Source organism: Hippopotamus amphibius, chromosome 6 (genome assembly GCF_030028045.1).
Source record: "Hippopotamus amphibius kiboko isolate mHipAmp2 chromosome 6, mHipAmp2.hap2, whole genome shotgun sequence".
Lineage (NCBI taxonomy): Eukaryota > Metazoa > Chordata > Mammalia > Artiodactyla > Hippopotamidae > Hippopotamus > Hippopotamus amphibius.
The window spans coordinates 151764564-151778363 of NC_080191.1; the positions used below are offsets into that span (position 1 = coordinate 151764564).

At 33.5% G+C, this 13800-nt stretch overlaps 1 protein-coding gene and 1 pseudogene across 3 annotated transcripts in view; one reads left to right on the top strand and one right to left on the bottom strand.

Moving 5' to 3' along the window:
- The window catches only part of NAALADL2 (N-acetylated alpha-linked acidic dipeptidase like 2), a 1304194-nt gene that overhangs the window by 1155975 nt on the left and 134419 nt on the right, over positions 1-13800 (top strand). The gene's annotated exons all lie outside the window — the stretch shown is intronic.
- Positions 7758-10003, bottom strand: LOC130855508 (probable ATP-dependent RNA helicase DDX5; annotated as a pseudogene).

Below are 13800 nucleotides of genomic sequence, written 5' to 3' on the forward strand. Positions count from 1 at the left end.
GAGGATGTGTTTTTCCTTTTATCAATACTTGTGAGTCTATCATGAGGGGACACTCAGAGGATCTGTTTGAAGTGTTGGATTTATTGGTTTTGATATCCTTGAAATCTACCTTGATTTCTATTCAAAGATGACTTGTATTAATACAGCTCTATTATCCTTTGACTAATTGTTGGGCACTTTCTGCATACTGGTCTGTCCAGCCTGCACTGTGGAAAGTGCACCCAGCATCACACAGCACTGTGAGGCTGCAGTAATTACAGTAGTTTAATACTATGCTGTCCTTCAACTGCCAAGAATTACTGTACCCTCTCTTCAGATGAACTATTTCATTAGGCATTATGTGACCTCTGGTTGGACCATGTTATCCTAATAATTACCCTGAGAGATGGAGAAAACTGATTACCTTAGTCTTTTTAGCACCTTTATTCTTTATAATGAACTTTTGCTGCGGCTAGAGTTACCAAAATGCCATAATATCTCCAGTTTGGCTTATGTAGCTCTCAGAGAACCATTGTGGCATTTGATAAGTTTTATGCCATGGCCACAAATCTTTTTTATGAGCCATTGTTTGCTCTATTATGATAACCTTAAGAATAGCATTGTAATTTTACTTTAGTATTGCAGACTGCTTTTACCGTGTTTTCAGATATTTTCATTTTTCAAGCACAGAAATGAGACTGTCTAAAAGCTGCGGCTGTAGTACATGTGAATCAGTTTTGGTCTTGTTTAAGTGACCAAAGAATAAATAATAGCAATCATACAGTACAAGGGGACATTAATGAGGGGGAAAAATGTTACTTCAAGCCATTCCTGTAACTTTATATTGTTTGTTTCTATATACAAATTTTAATAAGATTGCTGTCTTTTTCTCGCCATTGCTGTCTCCTTTGCAACAACTAATTTTTTCCTTGTCAGATTTTGCCTTGTGAGCAATGTCAGTAACGTTTGTACATAAAGATAGTATTTTTTCTTTTGATAAAACTATTATGTTGCCTCAGTTTTCCATTTGGTGTAATGAATAAATAGCAAGAAGGTCTTGAATGCAGTAAAAAAACAAAAAAATGTCTTACATCTTTGTGCTTTGATATTCTTTTTCTCAGATGCAAATTTTATGACTGTTAATAACCAACATTTATTAATAACAATGATTATTTATTGTGTATTACGATGTGCTAGGCAATGCATCCTGTGTTTTATATTCATTATTTTTGGTGGGTATCATCCCCATTTAACCAATGTGTAACAGAAGCTTAAAAATTTTACTTCAGGGGAATTAACCAAAGACTTAGAGAACAGACTATTACAGTCCATTGAGAGCCTTTAGGACCAAAGCATATCTTATTGCCACATATTCCCTCATGCTTTTCTAACTCCCTGAAGCAATTAAATAACAGGAAAAGTGTAGCCTAAAATAAGTATGGATTATTTTAGTTTTTTTAATTCATTTCTAGTTATGAATTTCTTGTTAATTAAAGGTACCTATTGACTGACGACTTTGAAATCATGTGACAATCTATTTTAACAGAAATAAGATAATATATGCGATCCAGAGAGTTGTTCCTTTCTTAGCCCCAGTGGTCACCTATTACATGAGTTGTATCACAATGCAAAACCTTTTGGGTCCTTTTATGTTGAAATCACCTTCAAAGCTTTCATCACATTTTTCAGACTGTCCCCAATGATATGCACCTGTATTCATTGAGGATAAAAACATTTTTTCAAATTGGTCAAAGTTAATCAAATGGAATTATAACTCAGTGCTATACTTGGCACATAAAATATTCAGGAAACTTGAATTTTATTATTGTTTTTAACATTAATATTTTAAGTTTATGTCTGTTAACTACATTGAATGACCAAATTAGGAAATACTGTTTGCAGCTCTAGGAGTAATGAGATTAATCTTCTTACTTGGCTGTGGAATGACACCAGAGGCAGCTCTAAAGGAGGAAATCTAAAATTTCTTTGATTAGTGACAGTGTGAGGTAAATGCATAATTTCTCAAGTGATACATGGAAGGGCACCATTTCATTTGAATAATGAGGCCTAGTTTGTTTTATCAAAAACCCTTTTCAGTGCTTGATAATAATTTCACAATCAACAATATAAAAATGAAATAATAAAATTAAACACTTATGTAGAGCCTACTGTATACCATCACTTTGTATCAAGTTATTTCCTCATAACAGCTTCGTGCAGTAAGCTCTGTTTTTATCATCAGCGTCTTGTAGATGAAGAAGGAGGGGCCTAAGCTAAAAGGTAGTAACTTGACCTAGGTAGCAAATCCAGCAAGTGGCAAAACTACGATTTAAACTCAGTCTGGCCCTGAATTCTATGCTCGTAGTCAAAACTGGGGACAATCAGCAACAACCATTTTATTTATTTGTTTTCAATTTATTTTATTTTTTATTTATTGGCTGCATTGGGTCTTCATAGCTGTGCGCAGGCTTTCTGTAGCTGTGGAGAGCAGGGGCTACTCTTCATTTCAGTGAGCAGGCTTATTGCAGTGGCTTCTCTTGTTGAGGAGCTCAGTCTCTAGGTGCGCAGGCTTCAGTAGTTATGGTGCGTGGGCTCAATAGTTGTGGCCTGCAGGCACTAGAGCGCAGGCTCAGTAGTTGTGGCACATGGGCTTAGTTGCTCTGCAGCATTTGGGATCTTCCCAGACCAGGGCTCGAACCCATGGCCCCTGCATTGACGGGCGGTTTCTTAACCACTGTGCCTCCAGGGAAGCCCAGCACCAACCACTTTAAAGTAAAATAGGAACTCAGTGACTGGCTTATAAAGATTATGAGGTGAAGTTTAAGAATAACTAAGTCAACTTCATTAAGCTGACTTTAAAAATTTTATTTTATGTGTTCATCAAAACTAGTAACACATTCAATTATATTTTACATTCACATATTTGGTTTCCATTAACAAGAATTTAAAAAATCTTGCAAGACATATAAGTTTTGTTTAAGTGGAATAATGGAGAAGTCTCTGGTGGTTCTTGGCCCATGGTACTTTAAAATATTCATACAAAGCTGTCCAGCATTTTGGAAAATGATGTTTCTTTATAAACATTGTCATTTTAAAGTACAATATACATGAAGAATGTCATAAATAAGAAAATATACTCAAGACATATTAATTTTCAGGTCACTAGAGGCATTAAGTGCAATTAAAGAGCAATTTTGAATATTCCTGGTTCATGTGAAAACCAACTTATTTTGATCTCATGAGCAATGAGTGGCCTCTAGTTGTAAAAAAGAAAAAAAATACAGAAATTTAAAATATAGAAACGTTTTAAATATGTCTCCTAGGAAAACATTATTTTAATTTTGTTACAAAGAAAAGAATCAATTTATAACAGTGACTCATGTTTTAAGACTTCTGAATTTGTAAGTTTTTACTGAGGAAATGAAAACAATAATTTGAGCATTTTTTTCCCTTCATTTCTTTTATAGGATTCTGCAAAATGTTAATTCCATTTCTTGGAAATTAAAATTGCTCTGAACTATTTTGCTGAATATATCTGAAATTTGCGTTATGCATAAGCTTTTAAATTACTTGAAGAAAAAAGTTTATGCTTGCCCAACAGTAGTATTTTTTTGTATGAATATACCTAATGCGTTTTACTTTAAGTTGCTAGCATCTGCTACCTTTTCTCTTAATGATAATTTCAGGTATCTTGGGATTTGTTTGTTAAAGTAATGTTAACATGAGATATCCATTGTTATATGTTGAGATAATGAAGAAAAATCACATATATTTAGATTCCAGTTTGAGAGAATCTTAGCTGTTTCAGTTTGGTTTCTTTTTTGTCCAAAGGAGTTAATCACTAGAAATCTTACATGAGCCTCTGCTTGGAGATTTGGGTCTCAATTTTACAAACCATTTTAGAGAAGACTCTGAAAAGTTGAGAGCTTGCTAGAAATAAATAGCTAAATTCCTTTGCAATTACTTTGAAAGAAAGAGAACTTTTTGCTGGAAAAAGTCAAATTACATACACTAAATTACTACTTTTTTTTAATTTTTAAAGAAAAAATTATGTCTTCAAAATCCAAACTACTTTAAGCTTTCATCTATAATGGAGGTGATTTTACTATTTTTTAAAAAAATGTTTTTTTCTCTCACTTTTTTCTGGAATGAATCATTGAAAATATTAATGACTGGGGTTAAATTATTTCAATTTATTATTATGTTACAATATTGTTACAATGCAAAAATTTGTTCTTAGATCATTTATCAGGAAATTTTTTTTTCATTTCTAATACAGTGTCTAACAATGCTGAGGTTTTAATCTATGATTTCTTTTATTAAATGTTACTGAAAGAGATCATATTTTCCCACCTTTGGAATACTGCTGTTTCAGAATTTAAACATAACTTTAATTACTGAAGCCTGGTGGAGTAGGAGTTGCTGAGGGAGGGAAATGTTGCTGAATTAGAGCTTGAACTTGAGTCAAGAGTTAATCATTTTTAGAAATTGTGCTGGCTTCTTAATAGTGCTTGGTTGAAACTGGCAGAAACACATTTCCATCTTAACCTCACTGAGGAACATTAGTTTACGACTAAATTATAAGTGCCAGATAGAGTAGTATGCATAAAGACAGATTCTGGCTTTGTTTTGCTTTTCTTCTGTAGAGATATCTTTCCAATAATGGGAAGTTTATCCTCTTATCCTGTGGGTTCTATGGAGAAAAATAATCAGTTAGTGCTTTTAAATGAAAATCCTGCTGAATAAGACTGCTTACTCTTGGCACCTGGGCAAAGGAAATAGGGTGGATTTTTTTTTTTCTTCAGAAAAAAAGACAGGGAACATACTGCATAACCTCTCATGTAGCTCATTACAAAATCTGAACCACAAAAGACTGAACTAGCAATAGAAGAAAGAACCAGTTAGGATTCATAAATCAGAACTTTGAATTGAAATGAGAAAGTAGGGCTTAAAAACTCAATCAAAATGGCATTTGTCTAAAAAACAATGATGGATAGATATGTAATTTTTATCCTTAAATGCACAGGAAAGATTTGTAAATCAAAAATATTTTTAATTTAGGATTTATTGGCATGATTCATGACTGTACTAGATTTTATAAATCTGCTAATGGGCTTGTAAATGTAGCAAAATTTTGAAAATTTATTTAAAGTCTATTGTATAAAGCTATTCTGAGGTATGTAAACTATTTTGCTTATATATTGTTTTCTTAAAATTCTAAGCTTGAAACTTAGAGAGTCATCCTCCTTAGATCTCAGTTATATGTTAACTTGATACTTCAAGCCGTGGTTATTTATGAGGAATATTAATGAGTTTTGTGGGAATGTGTTTAATTTTTTTATATTGAATATGAATCTGGTCTCATGGTTGTTTCTCTTTTACTACTTCTTTATTGTCTACTCTGTGTCCAGATGACTCACTTCTGTTATCACCTTCTAACCCTGTCTTACCCACACCAAGTATCCCTTTAGCAGGCAGACTCATTTTATATTTCTTCTAAGAATAAGACTTTTTTAAGGTTCTTTAAAAAATTTACAGCATCTTCATGTTGCAAAACCATCTTCTTTAGAACTGGATGTTGCTTTGCCTGCTGAGTAAAAGGGAAATCAGAACATCATCTTTAAACTGGATGGAGATGGATAACTATATAATATTTATGGAAAAGCAAGGTTTCTACACATTTATCAGTCATGAGGATTTATAATAAGTTCTGCCAAAGTTTTATGTTGAGATATCCACATATCAACACAGCCATAGAATCTTTGAGTAGAGTTGGATCTCAAATTTCAACTCGTTTTGAATATTAGTGACTTTAGCTTTTTAAATCCACGTCTGTGTAAATTTTATATAATGACTAAAATAAGATTAACTTAACTTGCTTTTATCAGTTACTAAGAAATTCACAAGATTCAAATTCTAACGTTACCAAGGAGTAGATTGTGAACAGTCTCCTCGTATCCACATTCCCCAATCACCCAGTTCCTCTTCTCGCGGAAACCAGTGTTGCAAATACCTTCTGAAAAATTCTTACTACAGTTGACCCTGGAACACAGGTCTGAATTGTGTGGGTCCACTTATACATGGATGTTTTTCAATAGTAAATACTACAGTACTGCATGATGTGAGGTTGGTTGAACCACGGATGCAGAACCATAGATGCGGAGAAACTTCAGATACAGATGAACTGCACATGTAGGGGGCTGATTACAAGTTGTACATGAACTTTGAACTATGAGGAGGCTGGTGTCCCTAACCCCCAGGTTGTTCAAGCATCAACCATATAATAATTTAAACCAATACAGAGAAGTATAAAGATTAAAAATTTAAAAAGTTAACCCAAATCCTACCTTCCCAATAACCATTGTTAATATCTCATAAACATTATTTTAATAATTTCACAATGCATATATACAGTTGGAAAATAGAGATAGATGAATAGAAATGAATAGATAGAAGTATTTTGATTAATTATTTACTTGTGATATTAGGAAAAGAGGTATTATATTTAATGTCGCTTCATTACAATATATATTAGTTTCTGAAAAAAGCTCTACTGTGTTATGGGGAAAAAAAGAATTCTGAAAAAATTTGAGAGCTTGGATTCATTGTACTCTTTTTCTACCTGTTTCAACTTAGTATGACACCCAGTAAATTTCTGCTTCTAAGATGCTATGAGTAGCATACTTACCTTCTGCTGAGCCCAAACCTTGATTGCTAATATTTATTTTTTATTATATTTTCAAGAATACATTCTATTTTATAATAGTATTTCCAACTTTTTATTAGATTTTTTAAATTGAAATGGATTCAATGCTTAGTACCAGTTTTATCACCACAGTTGCTTTTATCCCTACAGTTGCTTCATTTCTGAGTGTTTTTGAGTAATCTCTTATTTAGTCAGATTTTATTTTATAGTTTAAAAATATATATTACTCAGCTATAAAAAGGAATGAGATGGAGCTATATGTAATGAGGTGGATAGACCTAGAGTATGCAATACAGAGTGAAGTAAGTCAGAAAGAGAAAGACAAATATAGTATGCTAACTCAGATATACGGAATCTAAAAATGGTACTGATGAACTCAGTGATAAGACAAGAACAAGGACGCAGATGCAGAGAATGGACTGGAGAACTCGAGGTTTGGGGGGGCAGGGGGTGAAGGGGAAGCTGAGACGAAGTGAGAGAGTAGCATAGACATATATATACTACCAACTGTAAAATAGATAGCCAGTGGGAATTGCTGTATAACAAAGGGAGTTCAGCTCCATGATGGATGTTGCCTTAGAGGGCTGGGACGGAGAGGGTGGGGGGGAGTCGAGGGAGGGAGGGAATATGGGGATATGATTGAACTTGGTGTACCTCAAAAAATAAATAAATAAACAAATAAAATAAAAATGCAGGTCATTTAAACAAAGTTTTACATGACATCACATAATAAAATAAAGCACAATTACCACTTAATCTGGTCTTCAAATATTTTTATTTGGTATTGCATTGAATATTGTATTTTAAAACACTGTACGTTAACTTTTGTAAAAATATTACCTGTATTGTCTAGTACATACACACACACACACACACACACACACACACACAACCACTAAATTTGTTTCAGGAATGTAGAGATATTTCCAACTTAAATAGCAAAAAAGTGAATTATAATACTGCAACACTGCAGTCATTTCTGCTTTTTAAAATATTTTATGAGATAACATCCCATATAAAAAGCAGCTATGAGCAACAGACATCTGCATATACTTCCAAAGCCTTATTGAAACTATCCTATTTGCACTGGGTACCAGTTATAGGTGCAGCCATAGATAGTAACACATGTATATGCCTGTTGGTTCAGAATGTGCATATTTGGAATATTGATTCCAATATTGCTGCATGCTATCCTTACAGTTCTGGGCAGTCCCTATTGAAATACCAGTCCTAAAACTGGTCTATATGCTAATAGACACAAAATGACTTTCAGCACTGATGTAAATTGTAATACTATATACACCATTTTGAGGTTTTGCCCCCAAATCTCTCTTAAGCAGATGAGAGTAATCTCTGTTACAATATTCCCTGTATCTAAAGGTATGAAATCCACTCTTTATGTGTGAATAATAGGCCCAATGGACTCTTCTGCCCCTAGAATAACCTGAACCTCTGCCTTTGATCAGCTGAAGCAATTTGGGATTAATTGCTTGACTGGCTTCATGAAGCAGAGATAAGGTCACTTACTTCCTTTGTGTTATTAGGTGTGAAGAAAGTATTTTAGTACTGTGAGCCGTTCTTTCAGTTAGAGGAATATAACCCTCTGAGGAATTAGGTAGTCATAATTGATGACGGCTTTTACATCTTCCACATCCAGCCCTCTGAAAACCCTACCTGGAGCAATCAGAATAGGAACTTGTCCGTGTTTGAATTAATTTAGAACCCAGTCATGTTCCTTGTTAACTTTTGTCACCATGAAGACTCATGACAGGCCACTCTCGCCTCATTTGTCAGATAAGCTCATTACATCTTCTTTGATTTCAACAAAAACAATGGTTTTATATTCCTTCTCACTCAAGATCTCTTCCATTAGTTTCCATTAAGATTTTCTTCTTTGCATGTGTTATGATATACATCCACAATCTGAAGAATGTTGTGGGTTTTGTTAGTTCTAGTGGACTACTGTTTATATGAATAAAATGTTTCAGGCAGTCTTCAAGAAGCTGTCTTACTTTTTTTGGCCAAATTGGAGTCTAGGCTAGGGTTTGCCTATCAGGTCTTAATGATACATAATCTTGCATGGGGTAAAAGTCCATATCAGGTATTCCATATGCTTCAAGGAAAAAAGTAGATTGCTGTTCTCAGATTGATTTTCTCACACACTAAATGTCAATTATTCTTCTTAGGGTTGCAGTACAGATTTCCAAACCTCTCTCCAAATGCGGCTGGGAGCATCACTATAGATGCAAGTAGACTATAAGGGATAGATTTTACAGTATTCAACAGCTACTTGGTTTACTGTTGGCCAGTTCCTTATTTCACACCAGCACCAAGATGATGATCAATGAGGATGATGGTAGACAGTAAATAAGAAGTTTTTTGAATCCATTCAATCTACTCCAATTATATCCATCCTGTATAGAGCAACTGGAGACCCCTGAGCTTGAATGACAGTAAAGTCCTGTCTTACAATTACATCCATGACATTTACAGTGTAGTTTGCTTCAAAGAAATTCAGAACTGGCTTTGGGCAGTTATCACCTCTAACTATAATTTCCTTTTCGTCTGCACTATGCTTCCACCTCTTGTGCTATTTGTGGCCAAATTAATATATACTTGATAAAAATTCTTCTCAAATTTAGGCATCTCATCAAGATTCCTATTCTTTTTAATTAGTTTCTCTCCAGAGTTTCCATACTAATTTCCAGATAGAGGCTCTTCCCAACTTCCTCCTAATCGAGATACATTAAACCATATATACTGTCTGCAATCTTGGTCATCTGAGTAAGCAGACATGATATCAGAGGTCTCGTTGGTGGGGGAGAAGCTAGAGAGAATTGAGTGTGATGCCTCCCTGTAGGTGGCTTTGGTAACAGTGAAGCCTTGAGGTGGTGCGGGGTGGCAATAGCTGAACAATAGCAAAGACAACTACTGGAGCTACTGGACTAGAGACCAGTGGAACTAAATAAGGTTCTTTTATTGTTTTAAAAAGGGTTTGTCAATACTTCGGTCTGTAAATTTTTTTATGCTTGAAGAAGCCTGCCCATTGCCTTTGAAGTTGAAGGATCACTGACTCTTAGCATCATAATTAGTAAATCATTAAATTTATTAAAAATTTGAATATGGATTTCTGGTAGCTGATGAATGTATGTGTACATAATTGTGTGTGTGTGTGTAAAAGATTCACCTATAGCAGGTCACTAGGATGGGGATAGATCTTAGAGAATCAGAAAAGCTTATCGTTACTCTGGTAATTGCCTCAGGTCTCCACTTTACCTGAGGAGGCAAGCCAGTCTTTAGTTGTCTCTCTATATTCATAGTTAAGTTAGACTTGACTGAAAAACTCAGCCTTACAGGGATTTCATGGGGAATTTGGAAAGTTCAAAGGGTTAGAGCCTAGACAGTACTGTTGCAGTTTCAATTAAGGTGTGTGCTCCCATCTAAGTAGGTTGGCTTTTTTTGTTGTTTGTTTGGTCTCTTAAAATGTATTCTTTTATCTCTGGAAATATAAAAAAGAGTTTATTTTAGTGGGGAATACAATATTCAGCTGACACTTGATATTTGACAAAATACAAATAAGTTCAAATGAAGAAGAGTGGTTTATTATTTTCTCCTGCCCCCGACCCAGTGACATGGTCTGTGAGTGTACGAGCCTGTGATATCATTTAACAGAGGAGAATGCAGCAGGAGACCTCTGGAGTCAGCTCTGAGAGAGATTTGTGCTCTGTTTGCTGCTATGGGTAGAAGCTGTTGTTTTTGGAGGAATGCACCTGATAAAACACATTTCTTTTAGAAAAGGAAGTAAGATTTGAGGTAGGTTAATGGTGAATAAATGATTCTAAAGAAAAAATAGATAGCAGTAAAATGTGATTTTTGTAATCTAAAGTGCACTTTCATTCCTCTGTTTGGTCTTATTGACAATGAACTGGAAACATTGTCTATAGCATGGAATTGCTTGTGAATTTTAGCAGAGTATAAATATCTGTATGCCATTGCATCATTGCTTGTTTTAACTCGGGGTTTAATTCTATAGTTCTTTTTAGCAATCTTAATTGGAATACCGTATCCTGAGTCAAACCAATCAATACAAAATCTATTTTACCCTTGATAAGCAAATGACTGGCTCCATTAACATCAGCAACTGCCTTGCCTAAGAAGTGAGGGAAGGCTATATTTGCTAGTGATTTTCTTACCCTGAAAATTGCCTATGTCATGCATTTCAGAGACCCAATTTTAGCAAAGATTTTTCAGTGAAGAATATAACAAATAAGCAGAAATAGAATTTGGAACTTGAGTTCAGACAACTCAAGATCGTACAGCATAGAGTCAAGTTGATAGGGGAAAGAAGGTGAGAAAAAACATTTTCACCTGCCTGAAAAAAGGAAAAGAAAATGGTGAGGAGAAAAGATTCTCCTTATCTTTGGATGAAATTATCATCACCTGTACCAAATCTTTGAGCACTTTGAGGAGCCCAGAGGTGCCCTGAGATTTGTAGTAATTGCTTTGACATGTTATTGGTTCAGAGGTATTTTAACCCTAACATCTCATTTCAAGAGAGCCTTACTCTTTTGATAGTTTAGTATCTTTAAAATGCCTTTTATTGTTACACTAAGAAATGTACTATGGTGGTTTTGACTATATAGGAAATGTCAATGTTTTGGTGAATACATTTTGTTTTCTATTTGGGAGCTCTCTGAAAGAATGTGTCTGTGCTTTTCCATAATTTATTTATCTGCTCTAGATTCTATGCTGGGTAATGAAAATTTAAAAATGTTCTTTCCTTGAGGAACTCATGTTCTAGTGCTAGTGATAGAGGGATATATACATATTAAAACTCAGAAATGTAAATGCTAGTAGAAATTTCCATCATGTTAAAGGAAAACAAATTATTTATTTGCTTCATTTTTCAAAATAACATTTTTTTTGGCTCTAATCTTGTGCCAGCATTATGTGCTTTACACACTTGATCCTGTTTAACTCTTATAATACTCTTGTAAGTAGATATAACCAATATCCCCATATTACAAACAAGGAAACTGAGATTAAAAATTGCCACATTTCTGAGCCAAGGTCACACATCTAGTGAATGTCCAAGCCTGGGTTCACATCTGGGCCTGTTGGATTCCTGAACGAAATTCTTTACTCATTAGCTTAAACTTCTTCTCTAAGCAAGAATCATATTATACAATATGCATGCATCAGTGACTGTTAAATAAATAACATCCTTAGTAATCCTTATCTAAATTTGTTTTTTATTTTTAATTTGTATCATCTGCTTTTTTACACTTAGTATGTTATATCTCAATAGATTTGAGAACCATTTGTTTACAATATTTTTAAATGGATAACAAATATTTACAAAATAAGTATAACTTACTCTGGATATATAAAGTCAGTTTCTTACAGTTTGAAGCTTACAAAATTTTTGTGGCTCATAGAAATCTCCTTTATTACATTTTTCAGAGCATTTCTAATTTTAATGGAATAATTGGTTTATTATTCTATTATTCCAATATTATTCCACTATTATACTTTCTAAATATTAGAATTTATATATAGCAGATTTAATACCATAATAAGCTAAGTGACCTACAATAAGATATTTTCTTAATCAAAACTTGTATGAGTTTTTATTATAAAGTTTTAAGGCTGTATGCATGTGTTTCTTTTAGATTATTCTAAAAGATATGTTACAAAAGTACCCAATACTTTTGTTCACAATGGCCCAGTTTTCATTTTTTGATTCCTTTATTCCAAACACACAACATCAGATAAAATATGAAAGTTTTCTAAACTAAAAAGTCAGTTTCTTAGCATTGGCAATGAGGAGTGTAGTGTGCATCTCTCATGAATTGTAAATATCTGAAGATGCAGCTCTTGAAAGGGATCAAAACCTGATTCAAAGCTTGAAGACAAAGCCTGATGTGGAGCTCTGTTTCAAGTGAAATTACGTTAAAAAAAAACAAAATCAGACCCTGTTGCCATTTTCACCTGTAGTTATAGCTTCCCATAAGCTAGAAGCCTAAAGAAGTTTGTAACTGCACCAAATTATCTGTTAGCTTTGAGATTGAATCCAAGATTGATTCCTCCAATAACTTTATGGAGCAAAAGTGCCAAAATGTCATTATAACTTCAGGTTGGGTTTATATGACACCAACTGTAATATCACTGGACAGGGATAAATCATCACAAAGAGAGAGAAAAATAAAATCAAACCCTATCACGTAAATAAACTTCAACCTAGAAATCCAAATTCTAAGTGAGAAGAAATAAATTTCTTAATTTCAGAATTTCTGATTATGAAAAAGCCAGCTGAAAAACATTTAGAATATAAATTCTCTGCTGAAAAATTATTATTTAACTTTATAGTATATATGTTTATTCTAAGTTCAAGAAATGGATTAAAGTAAATTAATAGGAAAACATTACTTATGAAATTTGGGAATAAAAATATAGTCATAGAAATTTAAAAGTGCATTAGATTTTGCATTTGACTAGACACTATTGCAGAAAAAATTAATGAATTGGAGGTGATCACTGAGGCATTAATCTAACATATACCACTGAGAGATGAAGATAAAATAAATATAATGGAGCAGTCATGGTAAATTGCAGAACTCTAATATCTACCCAAAACAGGTTCCAAAGAGAGTAGAGACAATGGAAAAAATGCAGTCTTTGAAAATATAACACAAAAATAATTTAAAAGTGACATTTTAAAAATAAATGCATAACTACTCAACAATTTCTTTTAAAATGAACATTGTTTATTTTTAGTTCATTACTTTTTTTTAGATAGGCAAATTTATATCTGCCTGTGAACTAGAAGGGTAAGAGTTAGAAATTATTGATATTCCTGTAATTTTCAATTGCTTGTCATACTCTTTAAAATTCCAGAATGCATCCTTATGGTTTTATGAGAAAAAATCTACACTTTATTTAGCCTATTTGATATTATCATATGAGCTAAATAGGTAACACCCTTGGGGAAATATATAACGAAATCAAAAGGAGAGAGCTCAAGTAAATCAATATAAATATCAACAAGCTGAGCATAATGCCCTTGTGTTTGCTGGAGTATGGCTGAATGGAATGTTGACAGGAAGCCCAGACAA